We start from the raw sequence: 26,497 nt of genomic DNA, 5'->3' as shown, positions 1-26,497 counted from the left end.
AAGGTCTCAGGATTGGTTCCCAGAGCTGTCTAATGAGAGTACAAGCTGACACAGTGAATGGACACAGAGAGCAGACTGGGGGGTGGGGGGGGGAGCGAGAGGAAGAAGGGAGAAGTAAATAAATAAATCTTTAAAAAAATTAAAGGAATAAAAGAAAAAAGTGGAGGAGAATGATGAATTCACTACACTCTTGTACACAATATTTAATCCTCAAGTCCTGGCTTCTTTGAATATTTTCACTATGTCTTATATTTATATTCAGTTTTATGGTTATTCTCCACAGATGGATTGATCTGATATAAACTATTCTATCATAGCCAGAAGCAAAAATATATTAACTCTTTGTAAAACTTCAACAGCACTTATGAAAGTTTGAAGCAATATTATATACTGGGACAAAAATTAGTGTATCTTTGGCCACTTCTCATAATAATATAGATTCAAATAAATTGGAAGTTGGAAGATCTCTAAACCCAAATTGATAATCAATTTATTTATTATGAATATGGGAGGAGAACTTATAGGATTTGGAATAAAAGAAGTTACTTTTACATCCCTGTGATAAGAGTCACAAGCTCTGGGAACAAGGCCAATCCCAGACATAAACTTTTTGAGTGTTAGTTTTTAACTCAAAAGGGCAATAATAATAAATGGGATTGAGTTCTTTACATTAAAATACTTTGTAAATTGGAATCCAAGAAATAAATATGGGATAGAACCTCTTGTCATGTCAAATAAATACAAAAAATTTAAAAGTTGGTCTATGCAAGAAGAAATAGAAAATCTGAAACAAGAGATTGAGTTAGTAATAAAAATTTTCCCTCCAAGTAAATCCCAGACCCAGATGGCTTTACTGGTAAATTTTACAAAAATTTAAAGAAGAATTAGAAACAACTCTTCAGAAACTCTTCCAAATAAAATACAAGAAAAGGGAACACTTCTCCACTCATTCTTTAAGGTATTTCTTACTCTGATGACAAAATCAGGCAAAGATACCACAAAAAAGAAAACTTGAGAACTCCTACCACTTATGAAGATAGACATCAATATCCTCAACAAAACAGTGTACTAAGCCAGACACAAAAGGACAAATACGTTTGATTGTGCTATTGAGATCTAAAAATACTCTGTAAACTCATGGAGTTAATAATTTGAATATAGGTCACTCTGATGACAAAATCAGGCAAAGACACCACAAAAAAGAAAACTTGAGAACTCCTACCACTTATGAAGATAGACATCAATATCCTCAACAAAACAGTGCACTAAGCCAGACACAAAAGGACAAATACTGTTTGATTGTGCTATTGTGATCTAAATATACTCTGTAAACTCATGGAGCTAATAATTTGAATATAGGTCACCAGAAAATCAGAAGAGGGTAGAGAACGGAGAGCTGAGGGTTAATCTGTGCAGACTATCTGGTAAATTTACCAGATTAATCTGGTAAAAAGGTTATTTGTCAATCTTTGGAAATGAATAGCTATGGTGAAAGCATATCATGGTGTTTGTAACTAGCAGTGCATTGTATGGGTATGAGAGTGGTTGAAAAGGAAGATCTAAGGTCACGTATATTACTAGATGGAAAGCTAAAAACTGTAACATAGGACACTATAAGATAGTAAAACCTCATGGAAAACACCAGTATGGGAGATGTCGAATATGTAAGATTGTTTTACAAAATATAAATACAAATATATTAGAAAGAAAGAAAAAGAACAGCAGTTACGTAGTAAGGCAGGCAAGGCATAGAGAGATTGAGAGGTGATGAGTTTTGTTTGTTAATTTATTATTATGGGAACAGTGAAAGTGGTCTGGGAGTGATTGGGGTGATGAATGCACAAACGTGATTATACCGAGTACCACTGATTGTACTCCTTGGATGGATTTTTGCTTTGTTACATGTATCAATAAAATTGGGGAAAAAATGACAACACTGCACTAAGAAGCTGAGTGCAGCACCATATAAAAATGATTTCACACCATGACCAAGTAGGATTTATACCAGGGATGCAAAGTTGGTTTAAGACTCAAAAATCAAGTCATGCAATATACCATTATCAACAGGGTAAAAAAATAACATGATCATCTCAATAGATGTAGAAAAAGCATTTCACAAAACTCAACACCCTTTCATAATAAAAGACACTCAACAAACTAGGAATTGAAGGGAAATTCCTCAGCCTGTTAAAGAGCGTCTATAAAACCCCACAGCTAATATCATACTTAATGGTCAAAGACTGGATGCTTTCCTTCTAAGATAAGGAAAAAGACAATGACGTTCACTCTCACTACTTTTCTTCAGCATTGTGCTGAAGGTTCTAACCATGGTCATTATTCAAGAAAAAGAAATAAAGGGCACAAATTGTAAATGAGACATATAGCTAGCTCAGTTTGCAGATTACATGATATTGCATATAGAAAGTCCTAAGGAACCCACTAAAAACCATTTGACCGAATAAACAAGTTCAGCAAGTTTTCATGATAAAAGCTCAATATATAAAACTTAATTGTAGTTCTATACATTGCAATGATCAATCTGAAAAAGAAATTAAGGAAACAAATTCATTTACAAGAGCATGAAAAAACCACAGGTTAAATTTAACAAGATAGGTGCAAAATGTGTACTCTGAAAACCACAAAAGACTTTGAAAGAGAATTTAAAAGCTCTAAATAAATGAAAGTATATCTTATGTTCATGGATCGAAAAATTTAATATTATTATGATGGTAACACTCCCCAAACTGATCTACAGTTTCAACACAATCCCTATCAGAATGTCATCTTACTTATTTCTAAAAATTGACAAGTTGATTCTAATATGTATATGGTATTGGAAGGGACCCAGAATACTAGAATATCCAAAACAATTTTGAAAGAGAAAGCAGAACAGGAAAACCCACACTTCCTGATTTAAAAACTTCCCAGAAAGCAACAATAATCATGATCATGTGGTACTGGTATAAGGATAGACAACTGAGAGTTGTGGTGGTTTGACGCTGTGTATGCCTCCCAAAAAATATATTCCTAAATTTAACCCATTCCTGTGGGTGTGAATGCATTTTGAGTAGGACCATTTGATGAGGCTACTTCAGGTAAGGTGTGACCCACCTCAATCAGGATGAGTCTTAATCCTATACTGGAGTCCTTTATAAGAGAATGAAATTGAGACTGACAGAGATAAAGCCACAGGAAGCAAGAAGCTGAAACGGAACCTGAAAGAGACCAGGAGACCCCATCATGTGCCTAGCAGTGTGACAGAGGTATCAAGGGTCCCTAGCAGCCAGCCCCAGAATGCCACAGTCTTCAGGGATAAAGCACTGCATTGATGATAGCTTCATTTGTACTTTTTCCAGTCTCAAAACTATGAGTGAATAAATTCCCATTGTTTAACCTGACCCATTTCATGGTATTTGCTTAAACAGCCTAGGAAACTAAAGCAAGAGTCAAGAAATAAACCCTCACACTTATGGTCAACTATTTTTGACAAGGGTACCAAAAACATTTAGTGGAGAAATAATAGGATTTTCTACATATTATGCTGGGACACCTGGATAACCACATGCAAAAGAATGAAATTGCACCCCTACCTTATATGGGTACAAATATTAACCCCAAATTGATCAAAGACCTAAATATAATAGTTGAAACTATAAAATGTGTCCTCTTAGAAGAAAACAGAGGTATAAATCTTTGTCATCTTGGAGTAGGCAAGGTTTCTTAGATATCACACCCAATGCAAATGCAATGAAGAAAAGAATAGATAACTGGATATTGTAAAAACAAAATTTTAAACTGTGTATCAAAGGACACCATCAAGAAAGTAAAAAGACAATTCACAAAGTAGGATATAATATACAAAAAACGTATCTGATAAGGGAATTATATCTAGAATATATAAATAGCTCTTAAAGATCAATAATAAAAAGACAAATGACCAATTAAAAGAATGTTCAAAGGATATGAATTAACATTTCACCAAAGAACACATACAAATGGCCAGGAAGCACATGCAAATTGCTCAACACTGTTAGTTATCAAGGAAATGGAAATCAAAACCATAATAAGATACCACCTCATACTTACTAAGATGGGTATAAACGAATATTGAGATAATTACAAATGTTAACAAGGATGTGGGGAAATGAGAACACTCACACACTGCTGGTAGGAATGTAAAATGGTGCAGCCACTTTGCAAAAAGTCTAGTAGTTCCTCAAAACGTTAAACAGAATTACCATTTGACCCAGGAATTCTTCTCCTAGATAAATACCCAAGAGAAATGGAATCATGTCCACAAAAACACTTGTATCAGTATGTTCATAGAAATATTATTCACAATAGAGAGTAGAAACAATGCAAATGTTATCAACTGATGAATAAACAGAATGTGTTATATATAGCCATATAATAGAATATTATGCAGCAACGAAAAGTACTGATACACGATATAACATAGACAAACCTTAAAAATATTAAGTGAACAAAGCAAGTTACAAAAGACTACATATTGAATGATTCCATTTATATGAAATGTCTGGTATATGCAAATCTATAAAGACAAAATGTAGATTAGTGATTTCCTAAGGCTGAGGGATAGAGATCAATGATTTGCAGAGCGATACCTAAAAGGTACAGGGTCTCTTTGTGGGATGATAAAGCTCTAAAATTGATGGTATTGATGGTCATACAACTCTGAGGATATACTGAAAACAACTGAATTGTACATTTTAAATGAATGACATTTATGGCATGTGGATTATATCTCCATAAAGCATTGCAAAAACAAAACACACTCATATGGTACATGTGCTTAGCACCGGGGCTAAGTGCTATGAGCATTTAAAATATATTAGTTCCTTGTTTTTGAGATGTATTGTAAAAGCTATAGAAGGAATATACACACTTATGTATACATATTTTAAATACTAGCAAACATATTTCCCACATTACTTAGACCTGAATTTCAGGTTTTATTTTATCTTAACGTGTCTAAAATGTCTAAAATTAGGATAGATCTTATAATCAATGTATTATTTAATGTAGATTATCACTTCTTATAAGAACTTAGGAGTCATCCTTGAAAATTTAGAAACAAAATAAAGCTGAGGACTGTAATAGAAAATAATTTGTATTATGTAGGTCTAATCTTATTGCAAATTCACACAAGTAGTTCTGAAATGGTCAAAGAAGACTTCGTGGGGTTTATTTTCAAATAGGTGTTTGAAGAATGGACAGTGTACGGATTGGGGGAAAAAACAAGAAAGCAATTTCAGGCACTTTTTATAGAATTTCTACTCATTCCTTATATTTTCATTACCTTTGTTTCTACTTATGTGCTCTTAATTTTAGCCACACTTGAAACATATATCTCCTCCATAAAAGCATACAAATAAAGAATGAGCTCCATGTTTTTTTCTTTCATAAGTCACACATATTTCCAATACAAATATCTGCACATCATTCAAGATAAAGATGATGAAAATATAGCAGTTTTTTTAGCTAAAGGGTGAGGATTCACAAGGACTCTGATAGTTTACTTTTTCCTATGTAAGCAATAATTACATTTATAAGAAATCCAAATGCATAAAATTTTTTTACATTTTACACAATTTTATATCCCTAGCTACAAAGATGAACATGCCACAAAACAATATAGGATAAGCCCAGGCATTATTTCCTTTAAAGCTAGACTGAATCGTGTAATTGTTGAGAGCTGAGGCTCATTTCAAAACACAAACTCTTGTCAATTACAATATGTTTAGACTTTGTGCATGTCTAGTAATCTCTTTGAGTCTCAATTTTCTCATCTTAAAGTAAGGATAATAATAATAATATCTAGCTGTGGAAAAATGGATTTGTTTTCATGGTCACCTTATGAACTCAGTATTAAAACTACCCTGATAAAAGACTATTAGACCAAAGCATAGGAAGACTTCAGGAAAATGGATTTTATGGAGAACAAGAAAATTGGAGGAAACAATAAATCTACTTTCTGGTTTCAGATAATAATATGGACTTGATTCTCCTAAGTTTGATTCAGGAATCAGGAGAGTCCATGACTGTGAACATTTCTTTAAGAGAATGCACATATTATTTGTTTAACTTTCTGAATGACACAGAAGACCAGAGTGTTTGTTAAAGGGCTGTGCTGCATCAAAGATTCTCAGGTCTGGCAGGATACTCCCCTGTTAATAAAGGCTGGGTGACTCCAGTTAGGGGCTCTGGGACACATGGGAACTATGCTGAGATATGCTGGCATCTGATTCTGCTCTCCCTCAGCATCCATCTCACTTTCCCAAAGATTCTGCATCCTTGACTAATTCAGGATCACAATTTAACCTACAAGGAAGTTTGTGTTAGTACTGGTTTCTTCATAAGACCTCTAACTTCATAGCTGGTTGTCTGCACACAATGGTATAGTGCATTTAAAGTACCTGATTTAGAGTAAAGTCCTAAATAAATACTAAATAAGACTACGATGAAGGTAAGGATGCTGATTTTGTAATGAACAGACTCATAAATGATGACAGCATTCTATTTTGGTGGATAATCAATAAGACATGATCTGGATGATGTCCCCCTTCTCCCTTAAAAAGATATCACTGGCATGAAAGAAAAGGGATTTTAACCAGTCATGGAGCATCTTGATTTCCTAATTTCATGATGATTTTGAACTAAGATAGTTAAAGTTAATTTGGTAGTCCAGAAATTACCCAAGAAACAGTTTTCCCCTTCTCTTTAACATAAAAATTGAGTTCTGGATATTAAAATAAGTTGGTGTTCTTTAACACTTGACAAGAAATCTGGTCATTTTTGTAATTAAGAGAGATTCTGTGTCAGCAACAATTTTTAAATACAGAAGCAGTTCACTTATTAGTAGACAACCTCACAAGATCATGTAGGGCATATCATTAGAGGATAGCTAAAAGCCCAAAGAGTAAAAGTATCACGTAGGGATGAATTCACTCACCTTCTGCCTCTGTCTCCTCTTGCGTTGCCATTACCAGCATTGTGGTCATGGGCAAATTACCTATCCTGCTTGTAAAATTGGTAATGTAAAAGTTAATTCATAAATTTCACAGGAATTATAATTTTCACTATTATAATTGTTGTTTAGATACCTTCACTAAAAAGAAAGAGGAAAAGGAAGACTAGATTTAGGAAGCCATGGCCTGCTACTCATCTTCCTTTCTAGCTTCTTTTCAAATCCCCCTCAACTCCTTCTACATTACAGATGCATCAAAATATGAATTGCTCCCTAATTATATCCTAACACAAATACAAATATTTTCTTAAGCATCAACTAGCTTCCAGGACACCAAAGTAAAACAATGATACAACTTGGATCCTGTCCTTAAAGAGTTTACAATCTGGGAAAGACCAATATTATACCATTGTTTACATTGCCCCTTTAATCTGAACATAATTATCTACTACCATCTCCACTCAGGAAACATTTTCCAACACACCCAAATAGTCTGAATCTACATGGCCTCCTTTTCTGGAAACAGTTGTTTTTTCTTTCATTGTAGCACTTAGACCTTGGGATATACAAAAAAGTTAGTCATATATGTATTAAATTCCATTATGGAAAACATGGTGTCTTTATCTTTGGATCTTATTTATTTCTTTCATTTAGCTTTTTTTTTTTTTTGATTTTGTAAAATTATTACATTAAAAAAATATGAGGTCCCATTCAACACTACCACCCCCACCCCACCACTCCCCCCCCCAGCAACCCTCACTCCCATCATCATGACTCATCCATTGCACCTGGTAAGTACGTCTCTGGGCATCTCTGCACCCATGGTCAATGGTCTACATTATGGCCCATACTCTCCCACATTCCATCCAGTGGGCCCTGGGAGGATTTACAATGTCCGGTGATTGCCCCTGAAGCACCATCCAGGGCAACTCTAAGTCCCAAAGGCGCCTCCACCTCTCATCTCTTCCTGCCATTCCCCATACCCATCAGCCACCATTTAGCTTATTTTTCATGAGAAGTTGTAGATTTACAGAAAAATCATGCATAAAATACAGAGTTCTCATCTACCACCCTGTTGTTAACATAGTGGGGTACATTTGTTATAATTCATGAAGGAACAGTTTTATAATCGTGCTATTAACTACAATCTATTGTTTACATTAGGATTCTCTATTTGCATTACATAGTTCTATGTAATTTTTATTCTAGTAACATATTATACAACCTAAAATTTCCCCCTTTTGGCCATATTCAAATACATAATTCAGTGCTATTTTTTCCTGCCTCTCCAGTATCACTCTCAGCCATATCTATCAGTAGACATTACACATACATATATCCACATGCATCCAAATTATGATGTAGTGTTTACCTTTTTACATTTTCCAAAACAATTTCTCTGCATCTCTCTTTTAATCTCACAATAATTTCCAAAATGTGTGAATGTGAAAGAGAAGAATGCTTGAATAACTTCCCAAAGCACCAAAATATCGAGCTGGGGAGACTAGAACAAAAGACTTCAAACTCCTGCTGCAGTTTTTTGTTTTGTTTTGTTTTGTTTTTTTCTTACCATGATCTCATTGCTTTCTAAATGCTCTTATACCTTGTCAATTTTCAGATGGGCTTTGAAGAAACATTTAGAAGTTTTGGAGGTTAGAAATGAGAAAGAACAGAAGAGTGGAAGATTTACTGCCTTTGTGAAAAGGATGAAAAGGCTACTGTTAATAAATCAGAAGGCTAAATTCTAAAAGCAATTCTAGTCACTAACCTCTGACACTGTTTACCTACCGAAATATGAACTAAGTCAACATCTTACACCTCTGTGAGTGGCGACTTTTGCTTTTGTGTTGGTAGCACTCTGTTTATGTGGTCCCATCATCACCCATTCGTAAACCTTAAGAAATCACTTAATATGTTCTTAAGTGACATTACTGATTTCCCTACTTCCATACATATGACTATCATTGTACGAAAGAAGTACTAGTCAAGTTCTAGTTCAAAGAGCTCTCACTAAATATTCTCCTCTCTCAGCAGTGTGTTTCTTCCTGGAGAAGGAGGTCACCTGGGCAGATTTAAGTGAGTGATCTGAGCCTGAGTTCATGAATTGGTATCTGTGATCCAACAGATGTTTTCTATCATTTAATTTTTTTTTTTGGAAATTATGTCTGATTTAAACAATTATTTCTTAACATATATGACTTACTAGTCGATGCTGGTTTTAGACATGAGGTACACTTGAAAAAGGATTTGGGCCAGGAGAGAGGTATACAACTGCCTAAGAGATCATGTTTCCAAAGATTAGACATGAGATTTTCCTGAATTCCATTGACCTTTGTTTCTTTACCTGGCCAGGACCCCCACAGTCGTTTGGATAATCCTACCCAGTGAAGCAAGAACTTTGCACTGATTCTGAGCTCATCACTTCCCCTAAAGTTCAGGGTGCCAAAGGGAAAGATATATTGTCCCCCCAGAATGCCTTTGTAGCCTGGGAAGAAAGAAGGAGCAAGAGGACGTTTTTTTAAAATAAGAAGGTATCCCTATCCATTTAAAAATTTACTAGGTTCAAAATGTAGTCTCTGTACCTGCTAAATGTTCTTTATTTCTTCTTCATTAGTTTGTACATATACCTTCTAAAAGGATCTTAGTCACCAGGTGGCTATTCCAAGCTCTCCTAAGTTTTAATTATCAATTCACATGATAGATCTAAAACCAAGTGCCAAACCAGATTTACTGCTGTAGGGACAAGGCTGTGTGCAGAAACTATCGACCTTGTTGGCCAACTGGCAGCTCTTTGCACACTCTTCCAATTACTTCCAGGTCATTAGGCCCATCTTGAGTAGATATTTTACTGTCATTGTGAAAAGGAGTATAATGACATTCAGTGATTTCAATATTAGAGCAATAAAAGGGACGGTGGGAGGGGGGCAATGAGAAAGACATCTAGGCATTGAATTTAAGCTGAATTTTATAAGAAAAGTTTTAAGAAGAAAATCAGCATTTGTATACATTATTGGTAGATTTGTTCCAACAGGCAATACTATTTTGAGTGCCTCCAATTAGACAGACACTGCTCTAGGAGCTGAATGATAGAGCAGTGGATAAAGCAGACAAGGCTTTCACATTTACAGAACTTATTTTCAAGTGGTAGTTTAGTTTTCCTGGGCTGTTTTGACAAATACCACAAAACAGATTGGTTTAAAACAATGGGAATTTATTGGTTTGTGGTTTTGAGCCTAGTAGAAGCCATAAACTGAGGCAACAACATGGTAAGGCTTTCTCCCTAAAGTCTGTAACATTCTGCTGCTGACTGCTGGCAATCCTGGGCTTCTTTACCTTGTATGTCTACTTCCTGCCATCACATGGCAATATCCATGCCTTTCTCATACGGCTTCCCTTGACTTCAGGCTTCTGGCTCCTCCATAGGGCTTTCTCTACTATGTTTTTTTTTTTTTTTTTTTTTTAATTGATTTTGTAAAAATATTACATTAAAAAAATATGAGGTCCCATTCGACCCCACCACTCCCACCGCACCCCTCCCCTCCCAGCAACACCCACTCCCACCATCATGACACATCCACTGCATTTGGTAAGTACATCTCTGGGTATCTCTGCACCTCATGGCCACTGGTCCACATCACGGCCCACACTCTCCCCCATTCCATCCAGTGAGCCCTGGGAGAATTAACAATGTCCGGTGATTGCCCCTGAAGCACCATCCAGGGCAACTCCAAGTCCCAAAGGCGCCTCCACATCTCATCTCCTCCTGCCATTCCCCATACCCATCAGCCACCATGTCCACCCTTCCCACTCCAATGCCACCTTTTCTCTGAGGTCCTTGGATTGGTTAAAAAATTCTACATATCACTTTAAGTAAATACGTTGTGAATAGGCTGTTAGAGTGTCGCTGTGGAAGGGAAAAGGTTTTGTGGTGGATGTGTGGGAGTGCTGTATATTGCATACATGAATTGCTGTGGTCTAGGGCTCTTGTGAAGAGAAGTTCAATAATTAGGGGGAAAAAAAAAAGGAAAAGAAAAAGACAGGATGTAGAATTTTTCTACTATGTCTTAATTTCTTCTGCTTATAAGGGACTCTGTTAATCCAGAATAAGGCCCAGCCACCTTCATTTGGGCCACACCGTAACTAAAATACCATCTCCAAGAGAACCTATTTACAATGGGGTCACACTGACAGGAATTTGGAGCAATACAAAGAACATCTCTAAATCAGGGTTCAGAATTCATTCCACCACAAGTCAGATGAAATAGGCAAATGCAGATAAACCAGAAAATATTCATTAGTTGCATGTACTGTGAAGAAAATCAAACTAGGTGAGGTGTTTGAAAATGAGCAAGGAATAATATAGAAGTTATTCTTGAAGCATTACACTTACACTTAGACACAAATGAAAGAAAAGTATGGAGCCATTTAGAGATCTAGTCAGATATGGGGAAGCTGTATATGACTGTGAGATAGGGAAAAACTCACCATTTTCTTTTGGGGGGGAAGACCAATGGGACTAGAGAATATTGATCTGGAGGAAAGAGTCAGAGAAGTAGGCGGGGACTAGATCCTGTAAGACCTGGTAGGCCCAAGTATTTGTAATAATTATTAATTTTAAAGCTATTGACAGGTATTTTACTAAACCCTATGGATATCAGTGACCAAAAGGGCAAAATTACATGATCTCAGGGAGTATACCTTCTAGTTGTAACATATAATAAATAATAATAAAATTTTCTATGGATAAAAAGTGGCATAAGATAACTAGTATACAGTGTGTAGGGGGTGGGGACATCTCAGCGTGCCAAATTCCTGAGTTGTCCACCCTGTCTATACTGTCTGGATGTCTCCAGAGCCCTCAGGAGCCCAGCTATCTGAGGCGATATTTACTGTGAAAGTCAATAAGATCCAGCTGAGACGTGCATAAGTATAACCTCTAGAATGATTACCCGGCTCATTTTCAAGTCTCTTAACCATATAAACTCATTTGTCTTTATGCTTTACCCCTTTTGGTCAATGTCTATTTCAAGCTGAATTGCTGGTTGGTGCTTCGTAGCAATCCCTCAGTGCAAGGGAGCCTCGTCCCTGGGAGTCATGTCCGATGCCAGGGGGAAGTTAGTGCATTTGTATGTTGAGTTTGGCTTAGAGAGAGGCCACACTGGAGCCACAAGGAGGTTCTCAGAATAAATCTCTTAGGCAGCCTATAATACTAAGCTAAAGGTTTCAAAAGTAAAGGTTCATAAGTAGAGTCATCAACATCAAGGGTGCATCAATGTCCATCCTCCATCACTAGTCACTGCCTCTGTACTTGGGGATTCCTGCTGTTCTATTTGGGAATGTTGCAGAACTGGGTTTTGTTATTCTTTTGGTTATTGTGGGAAAGTCTACCCACTGTGACAATGCCACATGAACATCTGACCACATGCCTATGCCTTATTGGGATGCACCAGGTGAACGTCTTCCCACGAATCCCCCATCATTGACACCTCACACCAATGATCCTCACCTGAAACACTTGCAATCCTTCTGGGATCCAAAATTTCTCTTAAAACGAAGTCAATAAAAGAATCAAACACAATTTTTAAGAAAATGAAATGATGATAGTTTTAAAAATACAAATACAATAAAGTTTTTAAAATTGAAATAATTGAAAAATTTTCCATTATATCTTTCGTCATTATAAGATCTGTTGTCTTCCATGTTCAGTGACATGTTCTTCCACTTATTCCCCCAGAGTCTTACTTTTTTCACTGTAATTTCAGAGAAACTTCAGGCTATAGAAAAGTCATGTAGAGAATACAGGGTATTCCCATATACCCAATATCTTCCCCTTTTCCTGTTTCCCCTATTAATAACATTTTACATGTGGATGGTACATTTGTTACAATTGATGCACACATACTAAAGCACTGCGACTAACCATGGTCAATGATTTACATTATGGTTTACAATTAGGACTATACACTTATAAATTCGGATGAAATTTAATATGGCCTGTATCCAGCACTGCAAGATCATGTAGAACAATTCCATCACCCCAAAAATGTCCCATGTTCCATCTATTTTATTCCTCCCTCTTTCTCCCCTCAGGACCAAGGGCAACCACCAAGCTCTACTCCTTGAAGGAAAAGATTTATAGTTACTTAAAACAACACTGAGGGCTTCACATACTATGCTGTCCTCTCCTACTAGGCACTGCCTATGCTCTCAAGAGACTCCTGCCCCTCTATTTGAGGACATAGCAGGATTGCCCAGAATGGGAGTACCACACCTTACCACTCATTATGTGGGTCAGCACCCACTGACACAACATACTATAAAAAGATGAACATTCACACACTTCCTAGAAGACTGCCCCTGGTGCACCCTGTCCTGCATGCTCCCCACATCCAACAAGCTAAACTAGTAACCGTCTCATGCCATATTTGTCAAAATAACATTCCCAATGTTATAGTTACAATCACATATCCAAAAATCCCAAGTGTTCACCAGCTCCCTCCCCAACCTTCCCCCCACTTCCATGGACAGTCCAACCCTCCTCTCGCTAACCCCTCACAAACCAGTACCACCCAACCCAACAGCATCACTGCCCACTGTCATACCCATCCACTGCATGACTACACCCTTCCGCCTTACCATACATATTGCCCACAATTGCTCACGACCCTCTAGGCCATTTCTGAGAAACACTTTAATTTAAGAAATGACTAAAATTAAGTAGTTGTGTATTGGCAAAGCAGCCATGTTTAAAGGACAGGGCACTGATCTTGGAGTTTCCACTCCCAGGTATGAATCCAGCTTTGAGTCTTATTAAGTCAGATGTGAGCCAAGACATTGTATCTTCAATCAACCTTTCTGAGCATTTACACATGTTACATATATTAACTCACTCAAAGACATACGTCATGGATGATTCACTATTCTACTCCTTGGGTGAAAAAACTGAGGTACGGGATTGCATGTGCAACAATCACAAAAAACAGAAATGAACTTCATCAAAAGTCAAAAGCTTTGTGGACCAAAAGACATTATCAAGAAAGTGAAAAGAACCTACAGAAAAGGTTGCAAATCATATTTTAAGAAAGGGTTAAAATAGCCAGTATATAAAAAGAACACCAACAACTCAACAACAGAAAGAAAAACATGCCAATTATAAACTGGCAAAGGACTTGACTAGATAATTCTCTACAGGATATACCAATTACCAATAAGCACATGAAAGATATTCAAAGTCATTACTCATTAGAGAAATTCCTATAGAACATATGGTATATGTATGGTCAGCATGTGTGGATCCACAGAGGGTGAAATGATCTGGAAGATATCAAGAAGATACTGGCAATTTTGGAAATTTAGGTGAGATACAGAACAAACAGGAGGAACCATGGGACCCTGTCACTGAATTTTAGTACCATTTGTAAGCTGATTATTACAAGTTACTTTAGGTTGCCATTAACTAGAAAGCCAATCACTCTGATTCACAATTCTTTGCTCCTACTGTCCTTGCTGTTCTTCTGACAGTAAGAAGATGGCCCAGCAGCAGCTCATCCTATAACTTGTTAATCCAAAATTCCACTCTACCCTCTTATCCAAGGCCAGAATACTCTCTGAGTAATTCATGGTTAAACACCAATGTGCACAGAGATACTCTCTGTCCACCTAACTCTGAAATAATAAATGATGGTATAGCTTCCTAATGACCAGGGAGATGAGGTGGCCCCATTGAAGGCTGAGGTGGGGTCGCTATTCTGTGCCTAAGATATAAATGCTACCTTTTTTTGTTTTTCTCTTTCCGTTGCCTTCAAGTAAGTATATCTAATTATGTGCATTATATTTGACATATACAATTTCCTAGGAGAGGAGAGTGTCAAGTGGGGTCACCTTCAAACTGACCCCTTTTATAAAGGGGCATCCCAAAAAAGCAGCAGCAGATTATAAACTACACAGTAGGGGTCTTTATCTCAGCAACATTTTTCCTCCGCTGATTGTAAAAATTTTGTAATCGCAAAGCAAAATGGACTTAAGAGATCTATGTCAAAATAAATGCCCTTCCACAAACGTCCTTACACTTGCTTATAGGGCCTTTGACTTGACCACCCTTTCCCATCTGTTCTTCTAAAGCACCAAGAGAACAAAGTACCTGAGCAAAGACCACACAGCATGATCCAGTTCTCGAGAGTTTTCATTTAGACTATTGGGCATGACTCTAAGGAAGCAAAACAGTACATATTCTGATTCACTCACTTTTGGTTGTTGCATCATCATCTTGCTGCATAACTAGCTTGCGTGAGAACTGGCTCACTGCATGGGCACTTGGCTTGCTGCATGGGTACTCGGCTTGCCACACGGGCATTTGCTTGTTCTGCAGGCACTGGCTCGCCATGTGGGCACTCGCCACGCAGGCACTTGGCTTACCACACAGGCACTCGCATGGGCATATGGCTTACCGTGCAAGCTCTCAGCTCGTGACACGGGCACTGGCTCACCATGCAGGCACATTTTCTCTTCTTTTTTACTGGGAGGTCACAGGGATAAAATCCAGATCCTCCCATATGGTAGGCAGAGGTCCTGAGCCACATATGCTTCCCAGGATTCACTCGCTTTTGAGGGAAAATCTGCATAAGAAAATCAGAGCATCCTGGAGAGTCATTCTGGTTCCATCTCCTGGAAGACATGAGGATTGGAGTATGGTTAAAGAAAGTGATTTACCAGAGAAAGAACTACAGTTCTTGTAAGCATCAGTGTTCCCCTAAGGTGGCATGGATTTTGTGTGCAGGGTCTGGGGAGTGTCTGTGTAAGTCTGTGTGGTGTGCTGGTGAGTGTGTGCGGGGCAGGGGAGGGGTGTAACTGTGTGTCCTGGAGAGGGGCAGTGGGATGTATTTCCTTGAGCACACTTCTAGCCTCCACTCTTCACCCAAATCCAAAATTCCAGGGTTAAGAATAAAACTGAATTGACTCCCATTTGAGAGAGATTGCTGTCCAGCTGCACCTCAGTACCTTCCAAGGCCTGGCAGGGTTTCTGGAGGACTTGGTGAAGGGGCTACTGACTGGCTTGTTTCGCACACTGGCTCTCACAACACTGCTGACCTGGTCTCCTGGAATGAACCAGGTCCACCACAGCATCTCTGGACCACAGGGCTGAGGGCTCCCTGCTCTCTCAGAACCCACAGCTCCAGTGAGAGAGTTTGCCCTGTCTCCCCAACTCTACTCATGCCCCTCCCTGTGAGCTTTCCTCAGGACACTGGGTGTCTTCCTGCCCTGGGTAACTGGGACAAGCATAAATGTTTCCTTCCCTCCCTCCCCCAGCTGTCAACACTTTTCCAGAGCAAGTGTGATTCCAGAAATTATCTTGTACTAGGTTCAAGAGAAGAGATCTGGGAAGTAAAAAGAGCTGAAGAGAGAGAAGAGGAAATGTGGAGCAGGTCAAAAAAGGGGAAGGGAAACAAGTGCATATGGAATCCACTGCTTTTCTACCTTTCTTTTTGGCATTTCCGGAAATGCAGCAAAACTGAGGGAACACCAGGTAGCTGCAATTAATATTTTACATGAACATGTAAGTGGAGATAAGAACTAGCTGGTAAAAATAGGCACAGGAATTGAAGGATGTCCTGAGAACTTCTACTCAGGGACAGCAACCATTTACATACAAGCCCTTAGGTTGCTGAGCCATCCATCCAATGGCTTTTTTGGAGAAGAGGACTGACACGATGCATTGTTTTTTCAAAACCTTTATGAGATTGTAATTTTCTTTCTATTATGCCACAGGCTTTTTCCTAAATGCACAAAATTTTTTTTTCTTTGAAGCCCATAAATATATTGCCATAATTCTCATTCACTGCTCAGTACACACTTTTAATAAGCAGCTTCAAAGCATTCCTTCTATTTCCAAAAAAAAAAAAAAAAAAAAAAAAGATAGATTTTTAACTTGTTTCAGGACTCTGCTTTGGTTTTGTCTTTTCATGGACTTCACATATTGGCTCTTCTTTACTTAGCATTCACTTTTGACACTTTTTCTCAAATCTTTTACAATTTCTGTTAATTACTCTTCAATATGTTTTTCTCTTTTCAACTTCTATTTCTTATAAAGCATTATTATTCACTGTATTTCTTCTAGCTTACATTACATTTTAAAGCAATTTTTCCTATTTTTTATGTTCTTTCCTCATTTATGACCCTTCATTTTTTGAGTATTCATCTGATGTCTTTTCATATCTTACTTCATTTTCTTAATGCCTTATACCTTGTTTTTGAAAAAGTACCTCATAAAGTACACAAAAATGTAGATATTTCATTTCTTTGTACTGTTGTTTCTCTGCACTTATTCCTTTTTTGCCCTATATTCCCTTTTGCATGTCAAGCAACACGAGGTATTTTTATTATTGGTCATTTCACATGTTTTTTTCTTTGAAACTGTAGGTAGTATGATTCAGAATAGCTTTCCCAGCCTCACAGAGCTGTCCATCCTGTTGTTTCTATAAAATGCTCATAAATATGGCAGCTAACTTAAGGGTATTTCCTGGCTCCATATTTCTCCCAGTCTTAAATATGGGTCTTTGTTCTCACTACCTCTATTGCACCTGTCCTATTCTATTTCATTCTGTATCTGATTACTGATTTTCACCCCTATAGTAAGTTCTTGTTCTGAAAGGGAACAAATGCTGTCATCATGCCAAAATCTAGTCGTTACCTTTAAATTAGCTTCAAAGGTATTTTCAGTTAAATGTCTCAAAATGTAATTTATTTCTGAAATACATATATGTAAGTATTTTATCTAAGAATTATTAACTTTTAGTTTCTTATTATTACTGTTGAAACTGAAAGTAAGTTCAAATCAATTCAAGGTTTATCATCAATTTCTAATGTTAAATATAAACTCCAACATCACCCCACAAAGAAAATATCTAAAAAATATACAGAAAAAAAAATGGGATCAAATTGTTTCACTACAAAAGATCAACTACACACAAAAGGCTGCAGCAATGGAGGAAATGAGGGGTAAAAGGTATAAGATGTAAAAGAAATGAATTTACAATGCCTAAATAAATCCTGCTTTTCAAAGTAATTGCTTCAAAATAAATAGATTATAAGGTGTATCTGCAAGAGACCTAAGTTTTTTGGGCTGTCCATGTCCAACCTGGGCTTTGAATCACAACAGAGTTGCAAACACCTACTCACAGCTCATTGGACTCACCCAGTACAACTAACAAGGAGATGACGATGGACAACAAACATCTCAAGGAACATAGAGAGTCTACAACTGTAAACTACATAGCTCCATTCATCTGCTTCATGGGAGTGAAGCCCCCTCTCAATTAGAGGTGGAATGGGCATCACCATCCCAGAATCCGCAGGAATGGGAATAGAACTATGGACTAACGTAGACTTCCAGGTATCCTACTATAGACTATTTGTGATTCTAGCAATAGAAAAATTTATATCCTTGATTTGGAAGCAGTGGCCATTGGAGTTCCTGAGGTCAGGGAGAGGGAAAAACAGGTTCAATATAGGGTTATACTTGGGACTTGGAAATTGCCCTGAATGACATCACAATCACAGATATAGGCCATTATATATCTTGATATAATCTTTAAAATTGTTTGGGAGAAAGTGTAAATTACAATGTCAACTATAATCCATGCTTAGAGGCAATGCTCTAAAATGTATTCATCAATTGTAACAAATATACCATACTAATGAAGAATGTTGTTAATGGGGGGAAATGTGAGAGGTATAGGGAGTGGGGTATATGGGAAAACTCTGTATTTTTAAAAATATATTTACTGAAATATATCACACACCCACAAACATACATAAACAGGAAGTGTATAGTAATAGTTGTGAACTTACAAAACAAATGTATATAACATTATACAGGACTCTCATAAGTCACCCTACCACCAACACCTTACATTTTTGTTAAACCTTTTAAACTAATGATTAAAGAGCACTATCAAAATATTACTACCAAAGTATTTCCCAATACTTTTTGTATGTATACATTTTTTGTATGTATATTTTTTATTGAAGTATATCACTCATACACATACACACAATACGTGTATAGTAAAGACTGCGAACTTAAAAAATAAACACACATAACATCACCCAGGGGTCTCATACATCACCCCTCCACAAACTCTCTGCATTGGTGTCAAACATTTATTACAAACTATTCAAGAGCACCGACAAAATATTATTACCAACTATATTCCTTCTCTTACATTTGATGTCTTTTTCCTTCAACCCATACTATTTTTTATATAACATTTACGTAATCTAAATATCTTCAAAAAATAATAAAAACAATAAACTCACCAATTAAAAGACACATATTGGCAGAATGTATTGTAAAAAAATACTTCAAACACCCTGTTATTTTGAAGAGACTCACTTTAGATCCAAAGAAACGAATACTCTGAAAGTTCTGAGATGAATAAAAATATTATGTACAAAGAGTAATGAGAAGAGACCTGGGGTAGCTATACTACTATCAGAAAAAAACAGCCTCGAAGTCCAAACTCAGAACAAAAGGAAATGGAGAGAACTATATACTAAGAAAAGGGTCAATCCAACAAGAAGGTGCAACAATCACCAACATATATGCACAGGAGCCGCAAAATACATGAAACAACACTGGCAAAACTGAAAGAATAAATAGTTATACAATAATACTAGGAGACTTCAAAATACCACTTTCAAGAATGAATCAACCATCAAGACAAAGTATCAGAAAGGAAACTGAGGAAGTCAACAATATTATAAATAAACTGCACTTAACAAACATATATAGAATGCCTCCCAACAAGAGAAGAATACACATTCTTCTAAACTATCCTTGTATCATTCTCCAGGCTAGACCGTATGTTAAGATATAAGACAATAAAAATTAAAAGACTGAAATTACACAAAGCTTCTCTTCTACCACAATTGATTTATATAAAAATCAGTAATGGGGAAGCAGCTGTGGCTCAATCAGTTGGGCTCCCATCTACCACATGGGAGGTCCTGGGTTCACGTGCCGGGGCCTCCTTGTGAAGGCAGGCTCATCGGCAAGCGCTGCATAATGCCGCAGACCTGCAAGAGCAGCGGAGAGCCGACTCAGCAGGGTGAGGCAACAAAAAGGGAGACAAGCAAAAACTACAGAAGAGCCCACAGTGAATGGACACAGAGAGCAGACAATAAGCAAGCCACAAGGGGGGTGTGTATGGAAATAAATTTTAAAAATAAATACAGGCACAGAAGAATGCACCGTGAAAGGACACAAAGAGTAGACAGCAAGCAAAAATGCTGCAAAGGGGGAGAGAGAAATATTTAAAGAAAAAAATCAATAACAGAAGGAAAACTGGAATTATACAAGTAAGTGAAAGATATATGACCCATTTTTAAATATCCACCAGGATAATTTTCTGAAACCCACCTACAAAAGAAATCCGAAAATTCTTATTAAAAAAAAAAAATGCAAAAACCTATGGGAAGGAGCAAGGCACTGCCCCTTATAGCTACAAGGGAAACTTATAGCTATAAATTTCTACATTAAGAATGAATGGTATCAAACCAATAACCTAACTTCCTATCTTGAAGAAAGAAGACTAAGTCAAACTTAACATTACTAGGAGGAAGGAAATAAAATAATAAAGATTAGAGTAGAGATAAGTGAGATAAAGGACAGAAAAACAATTGAGAGGATCAATGAAACCAAAATTTAGTTCTTTCAAAAGATTAATAAAATTGGCAAAGCTTTATCCAAACGAAGAGAAATGAAAGAAGATGCAAATAACTACTTAAGGAGTGAAAGTGGGAATATTATCACTGATCTAGTGGAAATTAAAAGGGTTATAAAAGATTATTATGAACATTCATATGCCAACAAACTAGATAACCTAGAGGATATGAACAAATTCCTAGAAACATAAAAATAACCTGCACTGATTCAAGAAGAAATAAAAGATCTTCAGAGACCTATAAAAGCAAAAAGAATGAATAATCAAAAACCTCCCAACAAGGAAAGGTCCAAGACCAGATGGCTTTAGAGAGAATTGTACCAAGCACTCAAACAAGAATTAACACAAATCCTTCACAAAGCCTTCCAAAAGAAACGAAGAGGTCGGGATTCTTCCTAATTCATTCTTGGAGGCTAGTATTACTGTGATACCCAAACCAGACAGAGACATCAAAAGAAAATAACAGAACAACTTCTCTAATGAAGCAAAATCGCAACAAAACACTGGAAAATCAAATCCAACATAAATTAGAAGGATTATACCGCATGACCAAGGGCGACTTATCCCAAGAAGAAAAAATCCATATGATCACTTTAATAGCACAAAGAAAGCTTCTGATGTTATCTACCATGATTTCATAATAATATCACTCAGAAAAATAGGAATAAAAGGTAACAACCAAAACATGATAAACACAAAAAACTCACAGCAAACATCGTAGTCAATATAAGAAAGAATGAAAACTTGCAATGAAAGACTGAAACCTGTGATCAGGAACAAGGCAAGGTTGCCCACTTTTATCACTTCTATTCAAAATTATACTCAAAGTTCCTGGCAGGGTAATTAGGCAAAAAAAGAAAAAGGCATTGAAATCAGAAATGAAAAAGTAAAACTAACACTTCTCTCTGATGGTATGTCCTTCCATAATGAAAATCCCAAAGGAGTCACAAGAAAACTACTACAGAAAATAAATTTAGTGAAGGTGCAGGGTACAAGATAAACTCTTAAAAAATCAGTTTTCTTTTTTCATACCAGGAAAGAACAATCTGAAATGGGCATTAAAAACTAATTCCATTAGTTGCAACATCTGCTGTCCAGTTCATTGGCCTCACCCTGGACAACAAACAGGGAGGTGAGGATGGACAACCACCACTCAGAGGAACTGAGAGTCTACAACTGCAAGCATCACAGTTCCATCCATCACCCATACGGGACTGAAGCCACTTCTCAATTAGAGATGAAATACGTATCATCACCCCAGAACCCTCAGGACTGGGAAATAAAATATGGAACAGAGAGGACTGACTGGTATTCTGCTATAGACTTACTGGTATTCTAGCAGTGGAAGAAATTATATCATTGATGTGGAGGTAGGGGCTACTGGAGGTGCTGAAGGCAGGGAGAAGGAAAAAGAGGTACAATATGGGGGCATTTCTGGGACATGGAGTTGTCCTGAATGACACTGCTATGACAAATACAACCCATATATACCTTCCACCACCTATTGAATGTAATTCAATTGAATGTAAACTACAATCTAAACTATAATCCATGCTTAGTGGCAAAGCTCCAAATATGCTCATCAACTGCAATGAATGTGCCACATTAATGAAAGAAGGTGTTATTGTGGGGAAGGGTGTGAGGTGTGGGGAACGGGGCATTTGGGAATTCCTTATATTTTTTAACATTTTGCGAAACCTAAGTATTTTGAAAAAAAAATTTTTTAATTCCATTCACTATAGCATCTAAAAGAAAAAAAACCTGAAAATAAATTTAAATTAAAAGAATGAACTATACAATGAACATACAATGAAAACTACAGAAAGAAATTAAAGACCTAAATAAATGTCAAGATATAGTGTGTCCACATTTCACATTTAATATTGTTACAATACCATTACTACTTAAAACGATCTACAGATTAAATATGATACCTATCAAAATTTCTGCAGCATTGTTTTGTAGGAATGAAAAAAGTCGATCCTCAAATTCATATGGAATACCAAGAGGCCACGACTAGTCAAAACAATCTTTCAGAAGTTTGTAACTATATAATAAGCACATGCAACCAGAATATCATCCCAAATTGTACAACATACCATATAAAGAACTGGGAAAACCTCATCTATTCTCCAGGGGAAAAAACAATCAAGCAGATCAGTCCCAAAAGAACCATGGAAGGAATTATCAGACAAAACAGTTATTAAATCTCTGCTCAGTGAGAAAGGTAAATACTCTTGGAATGAAAGAAGAGATAGTTCATAACAAAGAAACAAACAACAAAAAAGATATAAAAGGAAACTTTAGACCTAGATATAAAATATCTAATTCAAGGACAACCAGCAGGATGGCAGCAGAGTAAGCTCCTGCTAAGGGCAGTTAGTAATCACACAGCTATCTAAAGCACCTGTTTGGGACTCCAGTAGACAAGAAGAACATCCTGCAACATCCTTGGAAGGAATGGAGGGAGGAGACTGTCCCTCTGCAGAAAAGATTGTTAAATAGAGCACTCCACGTCACAGAGGCTGGTGCCCATCCTCCACTGGAGGCACAAGCCACCTCTGGAGCTATTCCGTGGCTGGTATCAAAAGCTCCACTTCCCAAAACCGGGGGAGGAAGAGACATTGTGCATTAACATCAGCTATTGATGAGTAAATTCGGTGGGCTAAAGTATAATATTAAGAACAGCTAAAGTATCAACCTGCCAAGTCGGACAGAGGTCAGCTGCCTCCATTTTAACTCTGCTCCTGGCATGAGGGGAAACCAGCCTGACCGAAAATCACAGTGAAGGTATGAAATAGTTTCTTTCATTCAGATCAACCTGCAGCCCTAGGCTAGGCTTCAGTCCCACCTCTGTCAGGGTGGCAACTGGTGGTACTGCCCCACCTATCCAGGTAACTGCAGGTACCTCTGCTTGGCACAGAATGAGTAATAGGGAATATACTAGGGCAACTGCGGTTATCTTGGGCCCGTAATGCATAGATTGCTGCCCACACATGCAGCTCCATGCCCTCCCAAGCAGGGGAGAAGGGGGCATGAAGCTTCATCAGGCTCTCTGGGCAACTACAGTCTAGGCCTGCATGACTTGGATTATTTCACACACCCATGACTCGGTCCCTATCCCTGGCAAAGGACAAAGCTTGAAGAAGCTTCATTGGTTCTTGGGGTTAAAAGGGAAACTTGAGCTTCCACAGCTTACATCACCAACTACATTCTTGGTTCCGACTGCACAACCAGCAAGGGAGAAAGGGCAGGAAACCCTAATTTAAAGAGAAAAACTGCATGCAGAATAAATACTCTAATAAGCCAGAGGCTTACTCTCATGGCCAGATTTTAAATCATATTACCTAGCTGGGGTGGTAAAAACAACATGGTACTGGCCTAAAGACAGACACATAGACCAATGGAACCAAACTGATGTTTCAGAAACATACCCTCACATGTATGGTCAAGCGATTTTTGACTAGCCTGTCAAACCCACTCAGCTCTGGCAGAACAGCCCATTCTACAAATGGTACGAAGAGAACTGAGTATCAATAGCCAAAAGAAGGAAAGAGGATCCCTATCTCACACCTGATCCAAAAATTAACTAAATATGATTCAAACACCTAAATATAAAAGCAAAAACCATAAAGCTTCTATAAGAAAATGAAGGAAAATATCTGTAAGACCTGGTGATAGGTGTTATTGTGTGTGTGTGTGTGTGTGTGTGTATACTTGTTATCATTTATTTTATCCACCCCCCTTGCATCTTGCTTCCTGTCTGCTCTGTCCGTTCACTGCTTGTCTCCCTTTGTTGCATCATCTTGCTGCACCAGCTCTCTGTGGGTGCCAGCCATCAGCTCTCCACAGGAGCAGGCCAGCTTGCCTTCACAAGGAGGCCCCAGGACATGAACTCAAGGCCTCTCATATGGTAGACAGGAGCCCAATCAACTGAGGTACAGCCGCTTCCCTGATCCCTATATATATACTTTTTCCTTATTTTTTTTTTAAATGTTACATTCAGAAAATATTCCAATAGCATACGTGGGGTCCCTGGTCAGGTGTGGGTGCTCTCTCTCTGGAAATTAAAGAGATATTGTTTTCTGTGCTGTGCTGGTTCAACGGGGACCCACTTGAATCTCCTACTGGACCTCTCAGGCAGCTGTCCTGCTGCCTTGGGAGAGAGGGAAGTGAGGAAGGGAGAAAGGGGGAATGTCAGATTCCCAAGCATTTTATTTAACTGCAAAGAGGATTCCTTGCTCGAAACTTTGTCTGGTATTTTGTTGGTTTGTCTTCTTGTTTTTCCTTCCTCTTTATCCCCCAAAGGCACTTTTTTCTTTCTTTTTTTTCCCTTACTTTCTCCCTCCATCCCTTTTTTTTTTCTTTCTCTTCCTTTAAACTTTTTTTATATTAGGTTCTGCAGGGAGCACTTCACATTTGCTGTATTTCCTCATCCTCCATTTCCTCTTTCCTGTGTGTATTGATTTTGGCCACCAACATTATCCCCTTTCCGCTACATCTTTCTATCCCCCATCATTTATTGTTTTTCTTACATTACACCTCTCTTTGTTTGGCCCCCTATTTTTCTGACTTTTTATTTCTAATACCTTTGTTCTGGTTTGTCTTATATTGACTCTTTATGTTACTGTCCTTTCTTTTCTCTTTCCCTCTCTCCTGAACACACTAGCCTTTTAATTCACACTATATTCCTCCCCATATTTAGTTTACTGTCTCATTATAGGTACTCTACTTTTCTTACTGTTATAACTCTACAGAGCTTACAGGAGTCTAATATGCTTTCTCCTAGATCTCACATGATTTCCCTGGTAATATTTACTATAAATACTAGGTGGTGGTTTCTTAAAGGAGACAAGAGTAGGACTAAGATGGCCTACTGATACTTACTGTATATAGAAATTTTAATTAGCTTTACTGTAAAAGTGTGGAAATGTAGAGTGGATAGTAACACATAGCTAGTAACAGCCAGTTCATAAATGGGGATGTGGCTGAAAACGGCAGTCTACTGTAGGTGGAACAGCAGAGACTTTCAGCCTGGCTGTGTTGCGAGCGACTAGATGAGCACTCTCTCTAGTCCACACGCTTTTGGGCACACCCAAAAGATGGCACACCAGCACTGAGCCAAATGTCTCCAGCCCTGCCTCACCCTCCTCCCGAGCCCTCCACCTATCAGCTATGCCCCGTAAGCCAAACCGCTATATAAACGCTGCAACTTCCTCAATAAAGCAGATGTGCATTGTGAACCCGTCTCCGGAGTGAGTCTGTCTCCGTCATCCTTATCCCAACGAGCCCCTTGTTCAACAAGTGGTGCCCGAACAGGGACTCATTGCAGCTGATGCTCCTGCCGTCTATGACTCGGGTAAGTGATCCTTGCCATGGGTAACCTCCCCTCCTCCCCTCGGACTCCACAGGCTCGAGCCCGGCACACTCTCTTGCAAGTAGGCATATTAAAATATCAGAAAAAGAACTGAACCAGTACTGGGATATGATAGTCCACTTCAATCCCTGGCTCTCAACTGCATCTCTATGGGATCCTCAGACCTGGGCTAAACTGTTAAAGCACATGCGCTCTGCAGAGGTTCATGAAAACAAAACATTCCCTCTCAGCCTTATCCCTGTGCTCCTAGCTATTCATGCTTGCCTTACGGGGGCTCCAGAAGACGAACCAGCCCCTATCCCTGATATAATGCCTGCAGACTGCTCCCCAGCAGCACCGCCTTATACCTTAACCCCCACACAGTTGTGGGGCTCGACTACACCGCCCGATACTAATGCCCTATACTCTCCT

General features: G+C 38.0%; 1 long non-coding RNA gene across 1 annotated transcript in view; it reads right to left on the bottom strand.

The window, feature by feature from the left end:
• Positions 1 to 15,407: 15,407 nt before the first annotated feature.
• The window catches only part of LOC131276715 (uncharacterized), a 104,130-nt gene continuing 93,040 nt past the window's right edge, over positions 15,408 to 26,497 (bottom strand). The window contains exon 3 of the long non-coding RNA XR_009184120.2: positions 15,408 to 15,652. This is a non-coding gene — a long non-coding RNA (uncharacterized lncRNA). The remainder of the gene's footprint in view (positions 15,653 to 26,497) is intronic.

This window comes from Dasypus novemcinctus, chromosome 30, assembly GCF_030445035.2.
Source record: "Dasypus novemcinctus isolate mDasNov1 chromosome 30, mDasNov1.1.hap2, whole genome shotgun sequence".
NCBI lineage: Eukaryota > Metazoa > Chordata > Mammalia > Cingulata > Dasypodidae > Dasypus > Dasypus novemcinctus.
Note: the sequence above shows the minus strand (reverse complement) of the source record. Positions and strands in the feature narration are given on the sequence as shown.